Consider the following 12,719-nt stretch of genomic DNA (forward strand, 5'->3'; position numbering starts at 1 on the left):
TTTCCGACTTAGATCCCTTATAATTAATATTTGCGGGTTTTCGTCATTAAATCAAACCCGGATTTTAGAGACTCGATTCGTTCATATCAAGTTTCTGGAATTCGTCCTTTGAACATATTTTTACCGTTTATCAAGTTCTTTCAAATTCATTTTCTTCTTCATAATAAAATCTAATTTGTTTTAACTCGTTTTAATTCATCTTTAACCGTTTTAACCCGTTTTAATTTGTGTTCATCGCTTTTATGACATTCCATATGTATGTAATCTGTTAATCACTTCAACTCGAGTTCTAATATCAATAAATCGGACTTAAAATTACTAACGAACATTAACAACCCACGAGTATGACTTTCACAGTCAGAATCCAACTGGAGAACAGATGCAGAAGTGTTGCGCCTCTTCCTGAGGACGCGGCAGATGCTGCGCCTATTCTAAGTTGGCTTCTGCCTCTGAACTCTTCTCGTTTTGACGTAGGGTTTCTAATTAGCATTTTAATTAACTATTATTCTTATTATCACCATAATTCGACATATTTTCCATATAATTCATATTTTCCATATTCTCTATTTTATTTAAATTTTCTTATTTTATTTTATTTCCTATTTTCTTTTAATTTTCTTATTTTCCAATTTTCCTAATTTATTCTATTTCCTATTTTATTTCAGTTTCCTATTTTCTTTCAAATTTCCTTGATTTCCAATTTCTTTATTTTTCCAATTTTCCTTATTTCATTTATTCTTTTCTTTTATTTCTAAAACTCTTTTGGGCATGTTTATGACGTAAATTCAAGTTTATCAATTGTAATTTATTTATTTATCGTAATTCTATTTATCGTTATTTTATTTATTTATGGATGTTTATTTGCTCTTCACATGTAAATTAATTCTAAACCCTAATTTGACATTAATAACTGCTAATTATTTGTCCACCGACATAGTTTAATTCACATGTTAGGATTAAAACGTTGGATGTTGCATTGCATGCATATAATCGACGATATATCAACTATAAATAACTTCCCTAATCATTAGTAGAAGCCGCTATCGAGGCGGTTGGGATTAGGTGTTCAGTAAAAGGACATCCTAATACGTACCCTCACCCCTTACTCCAGATCTCTGTGAACGTCCGTGTTCATTGACATCCACGAGAGTCATTCTAGACATAGAATGCTAAGGGTACGAGTTCTTAGTCTTCATGTCACTACTTTGTGTCTTGACATGACACGAGGTATTTGAACGGTTTTCAGTTTTCCACAATAAATTGGTGGCGACTCCACAAATGCAAACGCTTGTTCCCAAGCGCCCCCGTGCTCCCTCCCCCCCGACATTTAGGCCCGTTTAGGCCCGTTTTACGCGGTGATAACGACTTTTTTGGGTCTGACCTATTTCCCGGAAAGTTCTAGATCTTTATCTTAGCTTTCAAACGCCACCGAAATCACCTTAATCCGAGTCTTGTAGGGAATGTTATGCCTAAAATACTACAGGCTGTCAAACGCATTTCTACGCACAGAAGGATCCTACCCGAGAAAGGCTGCAGTAAGTACTGCACCTCTTCCAAGGGACGCAGTACCTGCTGCGCCTTTTCTCAGGGCTTTCTTTTTGTCCAAGTTTCCGTGTTTCAACCTAAGCCGGTTGTTTCCGGACTTTCCTGCCGTATTCTACCCTACCATAATTCCCCCATATGTTTAGTATAAATAGAGGCATTTGCCTAACATATTTTTAACGCGAGTGTCCGCCCTTCTCTTCTCCTTTTGCATTCTAAGTCCTTGCTTTAAGCTTTCAACGCCTACGTGCTTGCTCAATCGACCACGTAAGCTCAGATCATTCTGAGTACCTGTCACGTTTGCATGACCGACCAATTTGACCACTACACCATAATTAATCGATAATTCAATCAATCTTTTAAATTCCTTTTTCAAGGGCACTTTACTATTTGCATAGATCGATTCGAGTTACCACTTAAAACCAATTTAGTTAAATCTCGCGACGCTAACATGTAAGTCTGAGGGTGTAAATCCCATCTTTTTATTGTATTTTTATTTTTGTACAAATTATTGTTACGTCAAAAGTGTGCTTAAAACCGAATTCTAAAAACCCTTTTATTAAACCGTTTTTACGGATTAACAGTAGCCCGACGTCGAGAAGAAACGCAGCCACAACTGCGCCTCTTCGAAGAGTCGCAACATCTGCAGCGCCTCTTCCAGGGGCTGCCGCTGTTTCTGGTCTTCTTCTTCTTCCTCGGTTTTCTGTTGATTTCGTCTATTTTATTTTACTTTCTTATTTTCTTCTCTTTTCTTCGTACATGATAAATTTTAATACATTCTTTTTAATTATCATATTTTATTTCCAACTTAGATCCCTTATAATTAATATTTGCGGGTTTTCGTCATTAAATCAAACCCGGATTTTAGAGACTCGGTTCGTTCATATCAAGTTTCTGGAATTCGTCCTTTGAACATATTTTTACCGTTTATCAAGTTCTTTCAAATTCATTTCCTTCTTCATAATAAAATCTAATTTGTTTTAACTCGTTTTAATTCATCTGTAACCGTTTTAACCCGTTTTAATTCGTGTTCATCGCTTTTATGACATTCCATATGTATGTAATCTGTTAATCACTTCAACTCGAGTTCTAATATCAATAAATCGGACTTAAAATTACTAACGAACATTAACAACCCACGAGTATGACTTTCACAGTCAGAATCCAACTGGAGAACAGATGCAGAAGTGCTGCGCCTCTTCCTGAGGACGCGGCAGATGCTGCGCCTATTCTAAGTTGGCTTCTGCCTCTGAACTCTTCTCGTTTTGACGTAGGGTTTCTAATTAGCATTTTAATTAACTATTATTCTTATTATCACCATAATTCGACATATTTTCCATATAATTCATATTTTCCATATTCTCTATTTTATTTAAATTTTCTTAATTTATTTTATTTCCAATTTTCTTTTAATTTTCTTATTTTCCAATTTTCCTAATTTATTTTATTTCCTATTTTATTTCAGTTTCCTATTTTCTTTCAAATTTCCTTATTTTTTAATTTCTTTATTTTTTTCAATTTTTCTTATTTCATTTATTCTTTTCTTTTATTTCTAAAACTCTTTTGGGCATGTTTATGACGTAAATTCAAGTTTATCAATTGTAATTTATTTATTTATCGTAATTCTATTTATCGTTATTTTATTTATTTATGGATGTTTATTTGCTCTTCACATGTAAATTAATTCTAAACCCTAATTTGACATTAATAACTGCTAATTATTTGTCCACCGACATAGTTTAATTCACATGTTAGGATTAAAACGTTGGATGTTGCATTGTATGCATATAATCGACGATATATCAACTATAAATAACTTCCCTAATCATTAGTAGAAGCCGCTATCGAGGCGGTTGGGATTAGGTGTTCAGTAAAAGGACATCCTAATACGTACCCTCACCCCTTACTCCAGATCTCTGTGAACGTCCGTGTTCATTGACATCCACGAGAGTCATTCTAGACATAGAATGCTAAGGGTACGAGTTCTTAGTCTTCATGTCACTACTTTGTATCTTGACATGACACGAGGTATTTGAACGGTTTTCAGTTTTCCACAATAAATTGGTGGCGACTCCACAAATGCAAACGCTTGTTCCCAAGCGCCCCCGTGCTCCCCCCCCCCCCCCCCGACATTTAGGCCCGTTTTACGCGGTGATAACGACTTTTTTGGGTCTGACCTATTTCCCGGAAAGTTCTAGATATTTATCTTAGCTTTCAAACGCCACCGAAATCACCTTAATCCGAGTCTTGTAGGGAATGTTGTGCCTAAAATACTACAGGCTGTCAAACGCATTTCTACGCACAGAAGGATCCTACCCGAGAAAGGCTGCAGTAAGTACTGCGCCTCTTCCAAGGGACGTAGTACCTGCTGCGCCTTTTCTCAGGGCTTTCTTTTTGTCCAAGTTTCCGTGTTTCAACCTAAGCCGGTTGTTTCCGGACTTTCCTGCCGTATTCTACCCTACCATAATTCCCCCATATGTTTAGTATAAATAGAGGCATTTGCCTAACATATTTTTAACGCGAGTGTCCGCCCTTCTCTTCTCCTTTTGCATTCTAAGTCCTTGCTTTAAGCTTTCAACGCCTACGTGCTTGCTCAATCGACGACGTAAGCTCAAATCATTCTGAGTACCTGTCACGTTTGCATGACCGACCAATTTGACCACTACACCATAATTAATCGATAATTCAATCAATCTTTTAAATTCCTTTTTCAAGGGCACTTTACTATTTGCATAGATCGATTCGAGTTACCACTTAAAACCAATTTAGTTAAATCTCGCGACGCTAACATGTAAGTCTGAGGGTGTAAATCCCATCTTTTTATTGTATTTTTATTTTTGTACAAATTATTGTTACGTCAAAAGTGTGCTTAAAACCGAATTCTAAAAACCCTTTTATTAAACCGTTTTTACGGATTAACAGTAGCCGACGTCGAGAAGAAACGCAGCCACAATCGCGCGCCTCTTGAAGAGTCGCAACATCTCAGCGCCTCTTCCAGGGGCTGCATGTTTCTGGTCTTCTTCTTCTTCCTCGGTTTTCTGTTGATTTCGTCTATTTTATTTTACTTTCTTATTTTCTTCTCTTTTCTTCGTACATGATAAATTTTAATACATTCTTTTTAATTATCATATTTTATTTCCGACTTAGATCCCTTATAATTAATATTTGCGGGTTTTCGTCATTAAATCAAACCCGGATTTTAGAGACTCGATTCGTTCATATCAAGTTTCTGGAATTCGTCCTTTGAACATATTTTTACCGTTTATCAAGGTCTTTCAAATTCATTTCCTTCTTCATAATAAAATCTAATTTGTTTTAACTCGTTTTAATTCATCTTTAACCGCTTTAACCCGTTTTAATTCGTGTTCATCGCTTTTATGACATTCCATATGTATGTAATCTGTTAATCACTTCAACTCGAGTTCTAATATCAATAAATCGGACTTAAAATTACTAACGAACATTAACAACCCACGAGTATGACTTTCACAGTCAGAATCCAACTGGAGAACAGATGCAGAAGTGCTGCGCCTCTTCCTGAGGACGCGGCAGATGCTGCGCCTATTCTAAGTTGGCTTCTGCCTCTGAACTCTTCTCGTTTTGACGTAGGGTTTCTAATTAGCATTTTAATTAACTATTATTCTTATTATCACCATAATTCGACATATTTTCCATATAATTCATATTTTCCATATTCTCTATTTTATTTAAATTTTCTTAATTTATTTTATTTCCTATTTTCTTTTAATTTTCTTATTTTCCAATTTTCCTAATTTATTTTATTTCCTATTTTCTTTCAGTTTCCTATTTTCTTTCAAATTTCCTTATTTTCCAATTTCTTTATTTTTTCCAATTTTCCTTATTTCATTTATTCTTTTCTTTTATTTCTAAAACTCTTTTGGGCATGTTTATGACGTAAATTCAAGTTTATCAATTGTAATTTATTTATTTATCGTAATTCTATTTATCGTTATTTTATTTATTTATGGATGTTTATTTGCTCTTCACATGTAAATTAATTCTAAACCCTAATTTGACATTAATAACTGCTAATTATTTGTCCACCGACATAGTTTAATTCACATGTTAGGATTAAAACGTTGGATGTTGCATTGCATGCATATAATCGACGATATATCAACTATAAATAACTTCCCTAATCATTAGTAGAAGCCGCTATCGAGGCGGTTGGGATTAGGTGTTCAGTAAAAGGACATCCTAATACGTACCCTCACCCCTTACTCCAGATCTCTGTGAACGTCTGTGTTCATTGGCATCCACGAGAGTCATTCTAGACATAGAATGCTAAGGGTACGAGTTCTTAGTCTTCATATCACTACTTTGTGTCTTGACATGACACGAGGTATTTGAACGGTTTTCAGTTTTCCACAATAAATTGGTGGCGACTCCACAAATGCAAACGCTTGTTCCCAAGCGCCCCGTGCTCCCTCCCCCCGTGTCCACAGTTTGGCGACTCCACTGGGGAGAAATACACACTTACATGTTGCCAAGGGTGAAACTTGAACGAGGTTAGGGAATAGTCTATACGTGGCAGTTCTCGGTTTTCATTACTCGACCTTCTTAGGTCGTTTTATTTGGCCTTCCTAGGCCCAACCTAACCCATTCGACCAATCGTCCCGTTTGGAAGGTCCAAATTCTTATCTGGGCCTAAGGATAGATAACGACTGACGCCAACCATACCGTGGTACATACTCTTGTTTGTATCATGGGCTTTCACTACTCGAGGAAATGGACTAGGAACCGACCTTACTCTTGTTTGGCACGGACCTCTCCACAGACCAGGGTTTTATTGCTTGGTACTGCAACCCACTTTTTTAAGGCAAAACCCTTTAAATACACTCAGCATACCGTTATAATGCCCATATGTATGTTTGTATCATATACGTGATCACCTTTTGTAAACAAAACTATGACAAAATTTTGTAAGATAAAATCTTTTTCAAAATGTAAACATTTTCAAAACAGCGCAAAATAAGCCGAAACTCTGTCCAAATATCGAGTCAAACTTCGGGCTTAATACCCATTTCAAAACCAGTACAAAAAAACGAAAAAAAAAACCGAAAAAAAGTCCATAAAAACAAAAAAAAAAACGTTTTAAACCAAAGTATTTTCAAATGTAAATATGTAAATTCAATTGGGCTAAGTTGGAGTCAAAATTCAAACCGACTATGTTCTAGTCGGAATTTTGTCGAGTCATAAACCCGTCTTCCCTTACATTTTGGGTCTTTTTAGATTCAAGTCAAGTTCTCAGGCGTTACGCCATCATTTTGGACCCCCTACCCCCAATTCAGTTAGGATCTAAACATTTCCACACCTCGACTCACACACTCGAGGCTGACACTTCGAGTCATTCCAAAATCCGTCTCTCGAATTCTCTTAATGACACGTTCGGGACACACATACCCGAACATCGAGTCAAGTCTATCTTAAAACAAACGTCTTAGAATAAACACGTGTCATTAATCCTGTCAATCAAGTCAACCACATAAATGTCACTCCGTCAAAGTCAACACTCGAGTCTAAGGTCAAGGTCAAACACCATGAGTCCAGACACGAGAAGTCACTCACGACATTTCCTGGATTCACAAGTCAAGAGTCTAGTCATCTCGTCTCGTCGTATTTTCTTTGTTTGTCGCCTTAGTATGCGTGATCCCATGTCGAATCAAGTTGTAACACGCGTTATTTTCTTCTCGGTAGGAATTCTGCAATTTCCAATGAAAATGTTCAAGAACGTTTGTCTGTTGACGTCAAAGAACTAAGTACTGCAGTCACTAAGCTTCAGGCCACCGTCGAAAAGGCTTGAGCACTCGTGTCATCAATATGGAAAACAAGATAGACATGATGAAACCTTTACCATCTTCTCGTACCCTAAGGCCAGGTCATAGCTTCAACACAACTCACCCATCTAAGAAGTCCAATGAAGACAAGGGAGTCAACCTCTTGGAAACTCCACCCAGAAGGACGGGACGAGCTCATAGGGAATTCACTGACCTCAGAACCACATATGAAGTAGCTCTACAAAGGCTGGTTTCCCAGGGAAAACTTCATCCAATTGGTCCAACCCCATACCCTGAAAAGATATTGCCTAGGTGGAAGGGCTATTCATATTATTAGCACAATCGAGGTAGGGGACACGATACAGAGGAATGCTTTTGTCTAAAGCATATTATCCAGGATATGATCGAGGATGGCAAGCTTCCTGTGCCACCTTCCGCCAAGAAATCCAAGAAGATCGACCCTCTTGGGTCTAATATCATTAAACATGACGAAGAATCATTCCTAGACTGTTCTGATCTCCTCGATCCTCGTGACGAGGAAGAAATCAACGTGCTTAAAGACGACGATATCCAAAATGGAATGCTCATGCTTTCCATTGTCTTCAACAATAAATTTTCCAAAATAGAGGGAGCCCTTGATAACCTAAAATCTCGGCTTTCCAACATGGAGAATTAGTTTGCTGAAATGGCTAAGAAGCTTGAGATGAAAAGTGTTCAGACAAACCCTCAACCTGACAGTCCTAAAGCAACAAATGAGCAACTTATCTCTAGTTCTTCTCATCCAAGCATCAAAATCAACAAAGGCAACTGTTTGGGCTAAAAATCACATAATAGGAAAGGCCCACTTAATAAGTAATGGACCATAAGAGAAGGGATATGAGAAGGGGAGCCCACGGTTGAGGTGAGTACAAGAAAGGGAGAATGGGCGGTCATGCACGTGCGAAGAAGGCTGAAGCCCATTAAAAGAAGCATTTGAACTTAGGATAGAGGAGTCAGGGAGAAGTCAGGGAGAATAATGGAAGATCGTGCGTTATGGCAAGTGTTATTATGGAAGTTTTATTCCTTTCCATAATCAAGGTAGGATACGTCTAGGGTTCTTACCCTATAAATAGCCAAGGATGAAATAAGAGAAGAGAGGGATTCATTCAAGATACACGACCAATACCACGTGCTAGCAAGATTTACATTCCGTCTCAATTGTAATCATCCTCGTGTTCAAAGCTAGTGCAAGATTTGGCAGGGTACCGTCCCTCCCGCGGTTGTTCCCACATTGGGTTTTCCGGGTCACCAAATCTTACGTGTCAATTTACATTACGAGCATTATTTCCTTATTTAAGTATCATCATACAAACGATTAATCAAATAACCAACGAGTAAGACCACATTGACCTAAAACAACCAATTTGGTAAAAATCACCTAAAAGTTTGGCGTCCACCGTGGGGCATTGTGGTCGTTAATCGTTGATAATCTAAGTACGCAATGGATAAGCAAGCATCGGAAGCCGTGTCAGGGAGCAGACAACAGTCGCCACCACCGACCTCTACTCAAAATCCAGCATCGACAGTGGCAACGCAGGCTCCCGGACATACCTCGAGAACCACACCAATGGCAAAAACCTCTTTGCCTCATAAAACTCCTGCTGTCACAACCCAAGCTAGATCAGTTAAGGGAGCAGCAAGCTCAGGCCTCACCCCGCCACCCAGTCCCACACAAATTATGCTCGTTGGCGTAGAAAACCATCAGAAGGTCATGGAAAACATGAGAGAATACCAGAAGAAAGCTGAAATTGAAGAAAGGAAGAGAGACAGAGAGCTCTGGGCGCAGATAGATATCCTAAAACAGCAGTCTGTCACCCCAGCAAGCAGGGGAGGTGAAGGAAGATCTTCGCTAGTAGATCTGACACAGGGGGCATCAGGCAGCAGGAATTCACTTCGGCAGATACCAGCTGAACTGGTAACAAGGTTGGATCTAGCTACAGTACCATCAGATGGAAGAATAACCCCACAAGGACTGGGATATCTCACACCGGATAACTGGCCGTCAGCCAGCCATGTGGAAGCTCGAACATGAGGCACCCTTGTCAGCAATTCCGCAACAATTGACCAGACACCTGGAGCAGGATCCGAGTGGAACCAGCAAGTAAACTGGCAGCATGGGACAATCGTTACTTCAACCTCCTTGCTACTGGGACACATCAGAACCTTCAAGAGTTTGGGTCAGGAGGCGGCATATTAAATCAGCAAGCAGCTGATAGGGAAACCCAAGATTTAGGTAGCATAACAAATCAGCAGTACTTGGAGTTAAGAGAGATACTAAGCAGGGTTCCAGGACTGCCGCCCCCACTGGAGAAAGCAGCACCTGGCAGTTATGTCGACTCGCCATTCGTGGACGCCATATCCATCACAGCTATGCCAAAGGGATTCACGAGTCCAAATATGCCTCTCTTTGATGGCACAACAGATCCCTTTGACCATATAAGCCAGTACAAACAGAAGATGATGACGGTGACAGCTGTAGGGCAAGTCAAGGAAGCTTGCATGTGTAAAGGATTTGGATCTACCTTAGCGGGGCCGACACTTCGGTGGTTTGTAAGTCTGCCCAACAGGTCGATATCCACATTTGCTGAATTGGTAAATGCGTTCACCCAGCAGTTTGCAAGCAACAAGAAGCCACAAAAGCATGCAGGGGACCTATACAGAATCGTCCAGGGGGCAGGAGAAACCGTTGGAGAATACAACACCAGATTCAACAATGAAAATGTAGCAGTACGGGAATGTGATGTTTCGACAGCAGTAGAAGCCTTCAAGAGGGGCCTCCACCATGATTCTGACCTGTAGAAGCAGCTAACTATGCATCCATGCCATAGCTTCGAAGCAGTACAAGAAAAGGCTGTTGCCGCAATCAGACTAGAGGAAGACATCCTAGCCAGAGCTAGTTCACCTAGTACACCAAGTGTTTCTAGTACCTCAGCCGTAGAGAAATCAGGAAGAAAACAACCCACCAGTAAGAGGGATGAAAGATATAGGCCATATGGAAGGGGGAGTCAACAAAATCGAAGAAAAACAGCAACTCCCTACTCTGGCAGAGTATGGATTCACTACAGGCACCGGAGGAATTCTGAAGGCACTCAGGGAGATGGGAGACAGGGTAAGGTGGCCCAAGCCACCAGTAGAAGAGAAGGCATGTCGAAAAGATAACAAAAAGAAGTGTGAGTTCCATCGTGATATTGGGCATAACACTGAAGACTGTTATACACTACGAAGAGAGATCAAGCGCATGTACGAACAAGGTGAACTGAGCCACCTATTACCACGTGGGGGCAAGCAGCAGGATAAGGTAGGCTCCGCGAAGCCTGCAAATCCGCCCACATGCACCAAAATCATAAACGTGATAACAGGCGGCTTAGACATAAGTGGGATAACGTATTTAGCAGCTAAAAGGCATGCCACCGGTACCAAAGGAGATAGACCAGCAAATTCTTGCAGAATTTCTCACAGTGATTTACTAGCTGTCACCTTTGATGAAGGAGACACATATGACGAACGGGAACATCACGACGCATTCATTACCACCCTGTCGATGGCTAAGTGCACAGTCAGAAAGGTCCTGGTAGATACAGGCAGCTCGGTGAATCTGATCATGCTGAAAACTATAGAAAATATGGGATTCAGTGAGAAGGACTTGCAGAAAAAAACCATCCCGCTGGTAGGCTTCAGCGGGGAGACAGCCAACTCACTAGGCGAGATAGTCATCCCAACCTATGTAGGAGGAGTCAACAAGCAGATCAAGTATCTGGTCATAGACGAACCCTCCATCTACAACGTCATTCTGGGAAGACCCTGGCTGCACCAAATGAAAGCAGTCCGCTCAACATATCATCAGTGCATAAAATCCCCCACTCCATGGGGGGTAGAAATAATACGATGGGATCAGGAGGAAGCTAGAGGCTGCTACAAGAAAGCACTAAAGTGCACCGCCAGTCCTCCAGCATAGCAATTACAGAAGCAGCCTGTCCAGGACGAATACATTGAGCCTCCAGCCGAGGAGCTAGATCAGATCAACCTGGACAAGCTGCACCCAGAAAGGACCGTGTTAATTGGAGCCGGATGCACAGGGATCCTAAGACATCAATTAATCAAATTTCTGCAAGATAACATGGACTGTTTCGCATGGTCACACGATGACATGATCGGAATAGATCCGTCCATTATAACGCATAAGCTCAGTGTTGACCCAAAGTGTAAACCCATCCAGCAGAGAAGAAGGAAGTTTACAGCAGAAAGAAATAAGGTAATTAATCAAGAGGTAGATAGCCTTCTGGCAGCAAAGAAGATAAGAGAGGTAAAATATCCAGAGTGGTTGTCCAACGTGGTGGTGGTACCTAAGAAGAATGGAAAGTGGAGAGTATGTGTGGACTTTACCGACCTCAACAAAGCATGTCCTAAAGATCCTTTCCCACTACCTCACATCGATGCAATGGTGGATGCGACAACTGGACATGAGATGCTGACATTCCTGGACGCATGAAGTGGATACAATCAAATTAAGATGGATCCTGCAGATCAAGAAAAGACGGCATTCATGTCTGAAAGAGGAATTTATTGTTACAACGTCATGCCATTCGGCCTAAAGAATGCAGGTGCCACATATTAAAGGCTGGTCAACCGCATATTTAAAGAGCAGATAGGAAGAACTATGGAGGTATATATCGATGATATGGTAATAAAATCAGAGAAAGCCAAAGATCATATGCAGCATCTGGCAGAAACATTCAGCACCCTAAGGTAGTACAAAATGAAGCTAAATCCATCAAAGTGTACCTTCGGGGTATCCTCTGGGAAATTCTTAGGTTACATTGTAAGTCAAAGAGGGATAGAAGCCAACATCGAGCAGATCAAGGCTGTCTTGCAATTGGAGTCACCTGAATAGCCTAAGGACGTTCAAAGACTAGCTGGCAAAGTAGCGGCCCTGAGCAGCTTCATATCAAGATCCTCAGATAAGTGCAGGTTGTTCTACGACATACCGAGGAAAAGCCAAAAGTTCGAGTGGACCGCAGATCACGAGCAAGCATTCAGAGAGTTGAAACACTACCTCAGCAGCCCACCACTGCTGTGAAAACCGGAACCAGGAGAACAACTGTTCCTCTACCTGGCCGTCACAGAGGTGGCAGTGAGCGCTGTTCTAGCAAGAGAGCAGGAGAAGGAACAGAGGCCAGTATACTACGTAAGCAAGTCTCTGCTGCCAGCAGACACCGGGTACACATCTCTTGAAAAACTAGTACTAGCTCTGGTAGTAGCATCTTATAAGCTGCGCCCCTATTTTGAGTCCCACACCATACACGTTGTGACCAACTACCCACTGAATATTATGAGGAAACC

Source organism: Silene latifolia, chromosome 10 (assembly GCF_048544455.1).
Source record: "Silene latifolia isolate original U9 population chromosome 10, ASM4854445v1, whole genome shotgun sequence".
Classification (NCBI taxonomy): Eukaryota; Viridiplantae; Streptophyta; class Magnoliopsida; order Caryophyllales; family Caryophyllaceae; genus Silene; species Silene latifolia.